At 44.1% G+C, this 13,085-nt stretch overlaps 1 protein-coding gene across 2 annotated transcripts in view; it reads right to left on the bottom strand.

Annotated features, from left to right (window-relative positions):
* The window catches only part of RAB7A (RAB7A, member RAS oncogene family), a 31,469-nt gene extending 18,881 nt beyond the window's left edge, over positions 1-12,588 (bottom strand). Inside the window, exons 1-2 of one of the 2 annotated variants that reach the window (XM_077822352.1) lie at positions 12,463-12,588; positions 1,248-1,327 (exon numbers count right to left, since the gene is read on the bottom strand). The gene's annotated coding sequence lies outside the window, so the exon portion shown is untranslated. The remainder of the gene's footprint in view (positions 1-1,247; positions 1,328-12,462) is intronic. The other variant, XM_077822351.1, reaches the window with a different exon arrangement.
* Between the last annotated feature and the right edge of the window lie 497 nt (positions 12,589-13,085).

Genomic DNA, 13,085 nt, shown 5'->3' with positions numbered 1-13,085 from the left:
CTAGTTAGGACTTCAAAGATAGACCTCTTGATGAGCAGGAGCACAAAAATATGAATCAAGCATGTTTTGAGAAAGCTGATAATTTGAGAAGCTTCACCAAGTTGGGTTTAAGATTTGATATGGGCCACATTTTAATTCAGTGTTTCAAAGACTACCTCCCCTCTCAAATATTACTACCCATCTGTTTTGTTCCCTTTAGTGTGCTCTTCCCCCCCTGCCCATTGGTAGCTGGCAGCTCCAGTCCCAAAAAGAGGAAATTGGAAACAAGGAGCAGCCAGCCTCTTTGCAGATTAGACACCCATAGATACAGCTGAAAATGAGCAGCTAGCACCATGTGACCAGTCAGCTCCTCATGGGTCAACAAGTGATCAGTGGACTTGTTTTGGGAGAAAGGTTAAAACTACTGCAATTTTCAGTTAGTCTAGAGCCTCAGTTTCCTATCAGCTTTTGAAATGCTGATAGCAAGACATGCTGCTGGAGTGCTTTGTTTTACAGAGAGTAAAACATCCTTCAGGGTTCCACCAACCAGGTTTCAGAAGCCAATACTCAGAAAAGATGCAGCAATGAAGCCATTGTAACTTATGATTCAGCCACACTATCTTAAGTCAATCCAGTGGCCAGTTTCTTGTGGACATTTAAAGGAATGTCATCTTAGTCAATGTGGGTGAGCTGATACTTCTGTGAGTGGAAGGGACAAGTTTTCAACATGGCTACAACATTACTTTAAGATGTTATTTATTTCTCAGTATATTATATCCTGAAGAGATCATGGAGTCCAGTAGTTAGAGGCCAGGATGGGAGCCAGGACTAGGTTTTTCACTTTGGACAACTACTTGTGTCAGTTTGTCTGTACATCATGGGTAAGGCATGCTAAAGTGTAGCTTTTTCAAGGGTTCCAAGAGAATTACTCGCAAGTATCTAGTAAGTTCCTTGAGGCAGGGTGTCTTATCTAGTACTCAAACACATTTAACTTTAATTTCCTGCTTTACTAGGAAGAGACTTGATTCACTATTCTGTTTTGATAGTTATTTGCCATATACCAAATAGCAAGTACTGATGTTTGTGTACAAGTTAGAGATACATAGCAGTTCCATCTAATACCAAATATACAAATAGTATTCATAAAATTACATTTAGACTTTCCCGTACAAACATTAAACTAGCTTAATGGGGGAAGGGGGTGGGACAGGGGACTGATAGGAAAAGGCAAGCATGACAACACAATAGTGATAGAAAAATCAACTTACACTGGGGGGAGCTACAGGACAATGGCTTAACTTCCAGGCTCCAGTCAGAAGCTGCAAGGCTGCTTTGCCAGGCCAGGAGACTAGAGATCAAGAGGACAAAGCAGTCAAAGCACCATCTCAGGAGGAGACAGATGGCATAGGTTGTGGGGAGAGAGAGACACACAAACCTGACTTTAGACTGGGGTGGGCAAACTATGGCCTGCAGTCCAGATCTGGCCCCTCAGAGCTTTGGATCTGCCTCACGGGATTGCCCCCCCATGGTGCCACAGGCCTCCTGCTGCTCTCAGAAGTGGCTGGCACCATGGGGGGGGGGGGAGAACCAGGTCTTAGTGCATTGCCCTTGCCTCCAGGCACCACCCCTGCAGCTCCTATTGGCCAGGAATGGGGAACCATGGCCAATGGGAGCTTTGGGGGAGGTACTTAGGCATGGCAAGGGCAGCACATGGAGCCCTGTGCCCCTTCCTCCCCCAGGGGCCATGCAGGGACATGGTGCTGGCCACTTCTGAGAGTGGTGCTGCTGCTGCCACCCTGGAGCTGCTTTAGGTAAGTGGTGACAGGCTGGAGCCTGAACCCCTCCTGCACATTCCCTGCCCTGAGCTCCCTCCTGCAGTCTGCACCCCAACCTCCTGAGCCCCCTGCTGCACCCCCTCCCACACCCCACACTCCCCTGCCCTGGCCCTGCATACAATTTCCCCACCCAGATGTGGGCCTCAGCCCAAAAAGTTTGCCCACCTCTGCTTTAGGCTGTCGGCCTATCGGGTGACCGTCAAGGAGTGGTAGACAGTAAGTAGATAAAGTAGCCCTGCATACAGGCTGACTTAAGATCCACTTTCTCCAAAATGCTTTGCTTCTAAATACTATGCTTTAAGAAGTCTGTTTCATTACTACACACCACTGTCACAGGGGACTAGAACCCTAGGTCCTAGACACAAGTCAGACCTGCCAAGATAAAAATCATTGATGCATAGGGGACTGCAGCTGCAGCCTGGTGTGGAAATCAGGTGACTACATATCGAGAGACTTCAGTGTGAGGCCCCAGGGGGATGTACTTGAAGAAACCAGAAGAGAAGAGGTGCAGTTAACCCTGTAACTGACACCCAGGATTTGAAGTTTACAGAATTCTTGAGGACGTGGCACCTGTGATTAGTCTCAAAGTTGTGAAAGTTTAGAAACAAAATTATATCATGGCTCAAATATACTTTCTGCTGCCCTCCAAATACAGTGTGGGTGGGGGTCAATATTAGCTGTGCACAAAAGTCTGAGTTATTTTAGAGTCAAATATAAAACTGCACCATAGAGCATGTTTGTTAAAACTGTGGATTAAGGATAAGATTATGTCTGAGGTCATGGACTGTGTCTTCAGAGATCTCCATGACATTTTCTGTGCCCAGCCACTGTGGGTGCTGGGAATTGTGCCCCCCGCTTCTGTTTGGGCTTTAGTCATTCCTCCCCCGCCAAAAAAAATCAGCTGTGCCCCCTCTCATTTTTAGTAAAAGTCAGACAGATCATGGGCTTCTGTGAACCTCTGGTTATTGCCTGTGACTTACTAAAAGAAGTGACAAAATCATAACCTTATGGATTATGGACAAGTGTAAAAGTGAAAGCTTGAATGAAGCATTTGGCAGTTTTAGGGACATTAAATCTAAAATTGAGCCTAAAGGCTCAAGTCCAATAAGAGTGTTTGCAATCCAAAAGGACAGGGGGAAAAAACTGGAGATACTGTAAACATTTCAACATTGAACCTGGAAGTGAAATTGACTAGACAGACTTGTCCAACCCAAAAAACTAAATCTTGAGACATTAGATTAAAAAACAAAAAACACTGAGTTAAACAGGGAAATTTGCTGGTTTACAGGATAATGTAAGTTGGTGTCCCTTTGTCAGATTGGTTTCTGTACATGTTGACTCAGATTGCCAATTACATTTTTATTTCCTCCTGGCCTTGTGTTTTCCCCTACTGCCATTGCTCCCTCCCTTTGGTGTCCATAGAAGCAGTACTTGTCTCAGGCTGTTGCACAGCCTGAAATTACAGCATCATGTGTGGGCTCAGCATGTTTAATCACCTGAAACTCCCTCACTGTGAAAGCAAATGCTGTAAGTCAGCCTTGCCTGATATCCAAAAAATTTACAACTGCTATCCTTAGGATTGTTAATACCAATAAAAGCTACTCCTTTTGAAGAAAGCCACCATAGAAGATTTTCTTCAGCAAGGGATGTCTATCAGCACAACTTTTACAGGGGGTTTTCAAACAAGATTTCAAAGGTCTCAGTCAATGAGATGGAATATGCCAGAGGCAAAAAGATAGAGTACTTCTACACTGCAGTACGAGACCCATTGCCCAGGTCAGCTGACTCAGACTTCCAGGGATAAACATTGCAGCGTGGAGGTTTGGACTTGGTCTGGAGCCCAGATTCTGAGACCCCACAAGGGCGGGGGGAAGGGAAGAGAAGAGAGAAGGGTCTCAAGCCTGGATCCAGCCTAAGCCCAAATGTTTACACTGCAATTTTTAGCCCTGCAGCCTTAGCCCAAGCCAGCTGATCTTGGCTCCAAGCCTCAGTGCTTTTTTTTTTTTTCCCAATTGCAGCATAGACATTCCCTGATGGGAGAAGAATCTTACAAGGGTGAGGGAGAGTCTTTGCAATTTTAGGATGGGTACACAGAATGAGCAATTTTAGCAAGGCTACGCACAAACTCTGATATTAGATAAGGGTTGCCATACCCCATCCCCACCCTTGCCTCCCCTTATGAGGAACACCTAATGAGAAGCCTCGCCCCAGCTGCTTAGAAGGAAAAGGTGCTAGGATTCCACCCCCTCCTCCAATGTTATTCCTAGTCCTTGATAGCTCCTTCTCCTGGATTACCTCTAGTGAGAAGAGATTATCTTCCCCATTCTCCAGGTCCTTGAACTAGTGGGGAAGCTAATTTCAAATAAGTCCCCATCCTTGTTCCCAAAATAAACTGCTAGGAAGTTTTAGGTTAAGTGTCAGCCTCACCAGCAGTGTTCTTGCTCAGTACATTGCCATGCCACCAGGTGGTGGCATTTTTCTCCTCCTCCTGCAGAACGCTTAAAGAGATCAGGTGCCAGTGGAATCTTCCATTCACGATGCACCCAATACCTGCTTTTTGCTTCAATGGGTATTCTACAAAACCCCTCACCTTAGTACCTGAAGTGACTCCACTTCCCACAAGTCTTACAAGATGTGGGAGAAAAGTGTTTCCTGAATGCATTTCTGGATCTTGAGACCAAGCCGTGAGTCAAGTTTACTGCTAATGGTGTTCTCTATGCAGGAAGATTTACCAGCATCACTCCCATGTGGGCATTTATTCTAGTACAAGAGTGGCCTTTTTTGGTTCAGCTTAAACCCCTTCCCCAGAGACAAAAAAGTCACACTGGAATAAGTGCTTACATGAGAATTATGCAGGTAAAGCTATATTGGTTTAAATTCACACCTTAGCTTATTCTAGTATCACTTGCCCAGATGGACAAGCCCCAAGACCGGCCGAATCAGAACCAAACACTAAAATGACTGAGACTGAGCCCCTATCCATCCTTAAGGCTAGATTAGAGTTGTCCTCAGAGCATCACTAGGGTCTTGCCTATACCAGTTGGTATTACCACCATGGAAAATAGGATATCCCTTTCTAGATTAGACAAGGCTGCAGGAGTGCCAACATGAGGGTTAAAACCTGGTGTTTAGGTGGCATTAGACAATAGAGTGTTCACCACCACCTGCCATGTCAACACTAGTTTCTTCACTAGAAGAAATTAACTGGTAGCATCAGTGGGAAAGTTTTATGAGTTGAAGGCTGACACTACAGAGAATTAAAGTTGCTGAGATGTTTAACAAGTGTTTATCTATTGCAAAGGAATTGGATTTCTTTCCAGTTTAGCCTCTAGATTTCCAACACTGCATAGTACCTTAAGAGTGGAAGTATGACAGAAGAAATTTCTATTTAACCTCTATGCTACAAAGGAGGCCCTAGAGGGTCTTAAAACTGTGCTGGCCTGCCTACCAATGACATGCATGGGTTGTCTACCTCTATCTTAAAGACTAGAATCCAACTAAATAGTGAAACCTGACTGGAGAGAGAAATAAAGGTGATTCCTTCCATTTATGACTCAGGCCTTTGAGTTAAGCAAGCTATTGTTAGCAAAGGCATATCCAATGAGTCTTCAAGGGAAGAGACGGCTGCAAATACATATGAGTATTTCAAGAAAGCCTCAAAGATAGCATTACAAAACACTGAGGTTTCTAATGGTAGGAAGTAGAAGTGAGACATCAAGAAGATCTGAACAGTGTTTCCAAAGCAAATAAGGTACTCAGATCCACAGTGATGAGCATGGAACACCTAGACAGAAGTGAGGGCACTGACTCCTCTTCACATCACCTTCAAGTTACTCACTGTTCTTCTCCCCTCCCTCTAACCCTTCTTAATTAGAAGAGGAAGGAGTTTGTCTGGGAAACAAATGTATAATTAAGCAGCAGTGGCTTTTTTTTACTTGGGTGTCTACCTCTCATTCTACCAGTCTGTGGAGTAAGATACCACACCCTGATATTAAATGGTCTACCCTTGCTGCATTGTGTATATTCTAGAGAAGCCCTGCTCTGGGTCACTTGAACCAGGGGAGTTACTGCAGTATGAAGCAACAGAGGAAGACATGGACACTATATTTATTCAGAAGAGTAATCTTGTATCCTTCAAGGGATCTGGAGGCCAGCTATACAAAACTGAACCTGCAGCTACACCAGAAGAGTTACTACACTGACAGTTAAGGTTTTGTCCTACTTATTTTTCCTGAAAGTAGTCAGGTTTGGAGCCAGCCAAGGCAACTTAATGTGAAATGGTCCAGTGACATAAGATTAACATATCAGAACAAGGACAGCTGTAACTTCTTACTGAAAAGAAATCTTTAGCTTCAGAGTCATTTACTTTGTAAATCAGTTTAATTCTATGCAGCTTTACTAATCTCACCCCACTAGCTCAGGTGCAGCAGAAGTGTGCTCCAATGCAAGACACTTTGGCAAAAAGCCAAAACCAAGCATTCAATTTAGCTAAATGAGAATGATTGAGACCCAGCCATAACAGAAGGCATCTTGTTCTTAGGTAACTAGCAGCTACCCATTTCTTCATTTGATTTTTTTCCCTTATAAGTCACAGTACTAAGATATATTTATTAACTGCATCTAAGAACTTGTACAATAAAAACTAATAAGAATGGAAATATTGTTATCCGGTCCCTTCCAAAGCCAAATAAACCAACCTGTCTAAAGCCTAGTACACAAGTATAAAATGTACTGCTTAAAAATTGTAAGATTCTGTAACAGAACCTTCATTAACACTTTCTGCTATATAACACAGACTACCAGGAATGCTTATTTTAAATTAGCCAAATTAAACCTCGGTGTTTGTCAGTTCAGTTTCTTACTGCTTATATTTACAGGCCCAAATCAGCTCCCTCAAGTTTATTCACTCAAATCTGGTACCACAAGGAATTTGTAATGTTTTCCTAGGAAAACATGGCCACCATTTGTCAGTAATGTTAAAAAAACCTCACAAAAAACATGCATGCCCATCTCAAATCAGATGAATATTTCAGCTATTAGTATTAATAGCTAATTAAATATGGGTCATATAACCCAAACCCTAGAGAAAGCTACAAGTGTAGCTACATAAAATGTTGTATTAGTCACTCCAAAGGATCTTTTGCATGGAGACCTGCAGATGCTCCAGGACCGCCGGGCTGACTAAGCTCTGGTTCAAACACATTTGCAAGCAGCATGGGCAGATGCCACTAACAGGCTACATGGAAGGCTGCACTTCATCAGGGAATCCGAGAGGCTGAAGACAGGTAGTGTGTGCACACAAAGTGCAGTGCTAGTAGTGTGCCAGTTTCATCTTCTGGCCCTGTGGCTCCATTATCTGTGGTGAGGCCCGTTACTTGAAACTTGGACTGTAGCTACTCAAACTGCTGCAGTGAGACAGGAACTCAACTGCTTTGATCCCTACATCGTCTTTGAGGCAAACTGTTGCCATAAAGAGGTAATCAATGTAAAAACATCCCTTATAAAAATGTACAGGCAAAAGACAAAAAAACCTCATTTACCATCCCCAAATAGTTTGTAGGGGGATTTATGTTGTAGTTTTGTACAAGGTTTACTTTAATCTTGTCTCACTGAAAGCTGCATTTATGAAGATTATACTGAGAGAATAGCTAGTGCTCCCTAAGAAAAGGTTCCCCAGTGACAAAACCCAAGGTCATGAGATTAGCTATAAACTGACATTTCTGTAGCCTTGACAAAGTCTTGCTTTCCTCACCATCACTGCAAGTATGCATTAGCAAAAGCACTGTTTGAGAAACAGCTTGCCTCATGCATAGAACTTTTCATTCCTGGCTGTAGAAGCGATAGAGCAGTCTCACAGGAACACTAGGCTAACAGCAACAATGACATCACTGAGGCAGATCTGTGCTGAGCAGAAAATGTAGCAGCAAAGTGAACCTTAAGAGCTGCTTGCTCAAAAAAGGAGCACAAGATCAGCAAGGATGTCTGAATTAGGGAACATCAGGGAAGAAAATCCAACATGTGACAAAAACATGCTGTCTGTATTTCTTAGAAACATACTGGTTCCTGTGCCTGTACGTTGTCTTGACTAGGTTTTCTTAGCCAGAGTTTAGAAATGTACTTGTTCCTCTACGACAGGTTTCAGCTTCCAATAAGTCATGCTTCCAACTGTTTAAAGATGCCCTATTCCAGCATTTAGCTGCAAGATAGTATTTTATCAACTGTCAGTTTTAACTATGCAATTAACAGGACCAGACAGACAAAATCTTTAAGTTGACCAGGCTAAATTTAAAATGGCTATTCTCTAAACAGGAAAAAATTAAGTTTAGCCTTGACAGAGGCAGGTGGCTAAGAGATCATTGTTTTAGAAGACCACAGATGGAAAGAAAGCACTAAACAATAGTTGACAGTAGTGATTACCAATATATTGTTGTGTTTGAAGTCAATGTTTTTAGAAGTAGCGTATTCTTCATATGCTAAGTGCCTGTTCCTCAGGAAGCTTTGCCATTGGCTAGCTAGATTAGGGCACAGTTTTTAACTGTAAAGCCAGCGCCTGAAGACCACTACCACCACCAAAATGCATGCTAGGTTGTCTACTGTGCACAGCCATTAATGCTCTATGGCTTCTGCCACTCATGTCAATTCAGAGTCTTGTACCTGAACTGCAACTGCTCCAGTGTTTGTCTGCACCATGCTTTCCTTGGTACAGGCTACTGAATTTAAGCTGCACTTGATGTTTCCTACTTTGGCTGCATAATGAAAGCAAGCTTTTTAGGGAGAGGTGGGAAGAGTGTTACTTTCTGCAAGTCACAGCCCTGAGCTTTTTGACCTAGGAAAGAATTCTACCACTGGTAATGGGACCCAGTGATAAACACCAAGTTTTGGCAAAAAAGCCTGAGCTAGACCAGAGTCTGTATACTGTAGGTTATAGACTAAAAGTTATGTCTGTACTACAGAAACTATGCCAGTATAGACTGTCTATATTACGGCAGCGTAGCTATCTATGCTGACTGAAGGGAGGTTTTCCAGTTGGTGTAAAAACACCATCCTTGAGCAAAAGTACTTAGGTTAGTGGAGGCATTCTTATCTGTCTCTACCCTGGAGGTTAGGTCAGCATAGCTCTATCAGCCAGGGGTATGAATGGGTAGGAGGAAATATAACCAGCATAGCTATGTTGGACTTTAACATTGTGTGTAAACTTCACCTTTTAACAACAGATTCCAAAATAGTTTAATTAAACTGATGCACTTTTGTATAGTTTGGGCTTTGACTATAGGCTAAAGTTTCTTGGCATCCTGCTACACAGTAATCCACCACCATTCTAGAGAATCAGTAGTTTTTTTTCCTTGCATCTTAGTATGGTGGCATCCTTTGCCTTATTCCTTAATCTTTAGTTTTAGACCAGGCTTTGTAGGCCACCTACATCAAAACAATTTGGGTCTGTCAGAACAACTGCTTCCAATAGCAGTTAAGTAGGCAGTCTTGTGTACACCCCACTTAATTGCATCTTACAGTGTCTTACCTTTGGACTGGTAAAGTTTCACAGCATGACATTTGCAAATATTCTGCAACTTAATTTACTAGGAAGAGACATTCTCCTCTACCCCAGGAGGAGAGATAGAGTCTAATACAAGTTAGAAACTGAAGCTATCTATATCGTGTCACACAACAATGGGCTCTCCCCAAAGAAGTTTTGTCCATAAATTTGTTCCCAACAGGTAGTCACATGAGATGTCCACACAAGACGATGTAATAAAAATTGCTACTGAAGTTCAGAGTCCAAAAGCACTCTTGTCCTTGGACATTTGAGTATGGTCCAAAAGCAAATAGGTATTGAGCTACAGAACCCACTTTGACTTACCAAAGAAACACACACCAAAAAACCCCAACAGCTGTGGAGAATCTAGTTAGATTTATTTCAGAGCTGTTCCAGTGTGACCAGTTACATTAGATATTGTGAAGCATGGCTTAAAAATACACTAGTGTTCTGCCTTAAGCATATCTGTTATATTGTACTTTAAGAGTCTGAGAAGTGTTTCTTGATCATCCTAATTGATTACAATTTCTGAAGATCTTCATATATTAGATTCTGCAGTTGCAGTAGATTATTTGTTGGCAAAGCTAAAGACTGTTGTATGGCTTTACAACTTAATCCAATCTTGTACCTTTCTGAACTAGAAGCCTGGAATGGCATTAGACTATAACAGTGCAAGTGGAAGAGAAGTTTGGGATTACATTTTAAGTGCTTAAGCATTATACTTTATTAGGAAAAGTTCAGAATGCAAAGTATCCACCAAATCTAGACAAAGTATTATTAGTTTGTTGATAGCAAGTCATGTGTTTAGTCAGCTGCTGAAGTCACAAGGGAAAGACAGAATATGCGTTCTTCCTATGAGGGCATGGCAGAACTACTGATTTAAACAGTGAATACACAGTAGCCTACCTACTTTAACCAAACTTCACTCCAACAGATTATAAACAAGAGTTAGTACACTCCAGACAGCCATGCTTAAAGTGCACAGGCCAAGCTGAGATGTAAAGCATTTAAATCAAATACTAGCTGTCTTGGCTGTAAACAAGAGTTCTATGTTAAGTATCAGGGGTAGCCGTGTTAGTCTGTATCTTCAAAAACACTAAGGAGTCTGGTGGCACCTTCAAGACTCCTAGTTCTAAAATTACTTAAAGCCATAACCTGACAAATGAATTCAGATACTCTAGTAGAGCGGGTTGGGTTATGTACTTTTTTTTATTACCCCATCTACGTTTCTTTATCAAGAAAGAGATTGAGTTGCAATTTGCATAGCACAGAAGAGTTGTTAGTGTTTGGTAGCAGTTCACTATAGACACATTATCGCAATAGAGTTGTTAGTGACATAAAAACGGATATTTCAGTCTTATTTAAGTCTTTAACCCTTATAATTCTCATACAAAAAAGCTTCCTTCTTGTTCAGGAGAAATGTGTGACACCTTGTTTTCAGTTGACATGTTTGCACACAGTCCCTTATGTTATAGCAGCTTTGTTCCACCAGGAAAAGTTTTCAAAAAGTTATGCAAAGGAGACAGTTAAACATGCTGGCCTTTGTTTGACTTAAGTTTTTATGTCTTACCAAGGCACTTTGTCTTAAAGAGTTTTAGACGTGTGTGTATATACACACACTCCAACTAACTAGCCTTGAGCTAAAAAGCTAGTAACAAGTCAGTATGATCAGAATTTGTTTTAAGATACAGCTAAACCAATACATTATGCTAGTAGTTAGGTATTCATTCATATTTAAGTCCCTCATTAACTTCTATATATTTTAAAAAGTTTAGCATTGCATCATGCTTAATTTACCCCCATAAGATACTATTGCAGTCTACAGCACTTTAGCATCTAGTTTAATTCTTTCTATCATTGGATCAGTCTTTACACATGCAAAGAAGTTACTTGCACAATAACTGCCAGCCTATTCAGCTGTCTGTGTTGTCCTGTTATTAATTATACTAAGGGCAGTCTGCTAGTAAGATAATTATGTCCACTGAGTAATATGTCAAGCAAATCATAGTATTTCTTTATGAAGATCACATATTCTTAGCCTCTAGCTGTCCCCCTCTTCTCTCCAGAGTCTTTGCAGGAATCTGATGACAAAATATGGTAGCTATGTGTGACCAAAGAGGGAAAAAAAAACAAACACACCTTTCCTATCATAAATTTCATCCTGAATCCTAATTGAGCTCTTACTGATTTTCATGGAGACCACAATACACATGAACAATACAGACAGCTAGAAAGGCTGAAGGGAATAGCCTCTTCCACAAAAAAGAACTAAACTTAGCTACAGCATCCATATTGATCAGGAAAGGTTTATATCCAAAACATCAGTTTTCTTATTAGTGATTCTGAAGCATTAAGAAAGCTTCATTGTTACACAGGAGGGCTGAGAGAAAGAAAGAAATTCTTAAGCCTGTCTCAGTCCTCATACACGCCACTTCTGTCAGCCCCACAACGCCGAGCTCAGTGAGTTCTCAATCACGAGAATCCCAGTATCAGGGAAGAGCCCCTTCCTCTGGCACAGCATGAGACACAAAGGAATAAGCTTCCGGGTCCATCAACTCCCACCCATTAGTCCCCGCAGCTGGGAAGAGAAAGCCCCCCTCACAGGCCCGCTCCCCCTCCTCCTCCAACAAGGGAGGAGCCCCGCTGCCACCGCCTCCCAGGGCCCCTCCTCTCGCTTTAGAGCTAGATACCGGGACCTTCTGCCTCTCCGTCCTCAGAGAGAGTAGGGTGGAGCCGGCTGCCTTCCCCGAGGCTGAGAAGACGTGGGGGGGGGAAGGGGAGGAGAGAGAAGGGGGAGAGAGCAGCTGCCCCCCCGCCCGCTCCGATTCGGGAGCGAGCTCCGCTACCTCCTTCGCTCGCAGCGCCGGGCCGACGCTCCCGGCGCCAGCAACACACTGCCCCCAACACAAACCCCGGCGAGAGCCCGCTGCCTCCGCCCAGTCACAGCCTCCCCGCCAGCCCCTCCCAAGAGGACCCCCTCCAGCCTCCGTCGTCCCCCCGCACAAAGCCCCAGTGCGAGCGAGGGGGGAAGCAGCCCGTAGGCCCCGGTCCTAGGCCCACCTCCCTGCCCCGGAAAGAAGAGAGCCCCACAGCCCTGCCAACTCGGCCACTCACCGCACTCAATAGCCCCGCGACACCTGCTCCAAGCCTCGCTTCCTCCTCCGCTCCCTTCGGCTCCGCTTTAATGGGGCCAACAGCCTCTCCGCTTTCACTTCCGCCTCTCCCTGGCCAGCTTCCGGTCACGGGACCATCCAGCGCTGTGACGTCAGCACGCACGGGATAGGGCGAGGGGCAGTCGCCCGCTGGACCCGCGTCACATGTCCAAGCACGGTCGTCTTGGCGTCACCTGGGTGGCCATCTTGGATTCCAGGCCCTTGAGTGGAGCGTCGGAGTCAGCCCCGCCTTCTCCGTGTCACGTGCACATCCTGGGGCCTGGGCCCTCGGCGAGAGGCACGTGGATTCCCGCGGTGCCCTGGAGCCGCCCGCCCGAGGGCATGCTCCCGGCCCAGTGCCCCGCACGGCTCAGCCCGCTGTGGCAGGCCTGCCCGGCACGGGGTTCCTCGTCCCTTCTCGGGCGGTGGGGGGGTTTGGCCCTCCGGGAAGAGCAACCACTGCAACTTTTGCAAGGGCCTGGGGGAAGTTGAGGGCCCAGCTACAGGGGTGCAGTTGCACCACCATAGCTATAGTGGTATCCCTGCCCACGTGGATGCACCCCGAAATGTGTCCGCCCAGGGGTA

This window comes from Eretmochelys imbricata, chromosome 7 (genome assembly GCF_965152235.1).
Source record: "Eretmochelys imbricata isolate rEreImb1 chromosome 7, rEreImb1.hap1, whole genome shotgun sequence".
Classification (NCBI taxonomy): Eukaryota; Metazoa; Chordata; order Testudines; family Cheloniidae; genus Eretmochelys; species Eretmochelys imbricata.
This window is presented reverse-complemented; position numbering and strand designations above follow the sequence as displayed.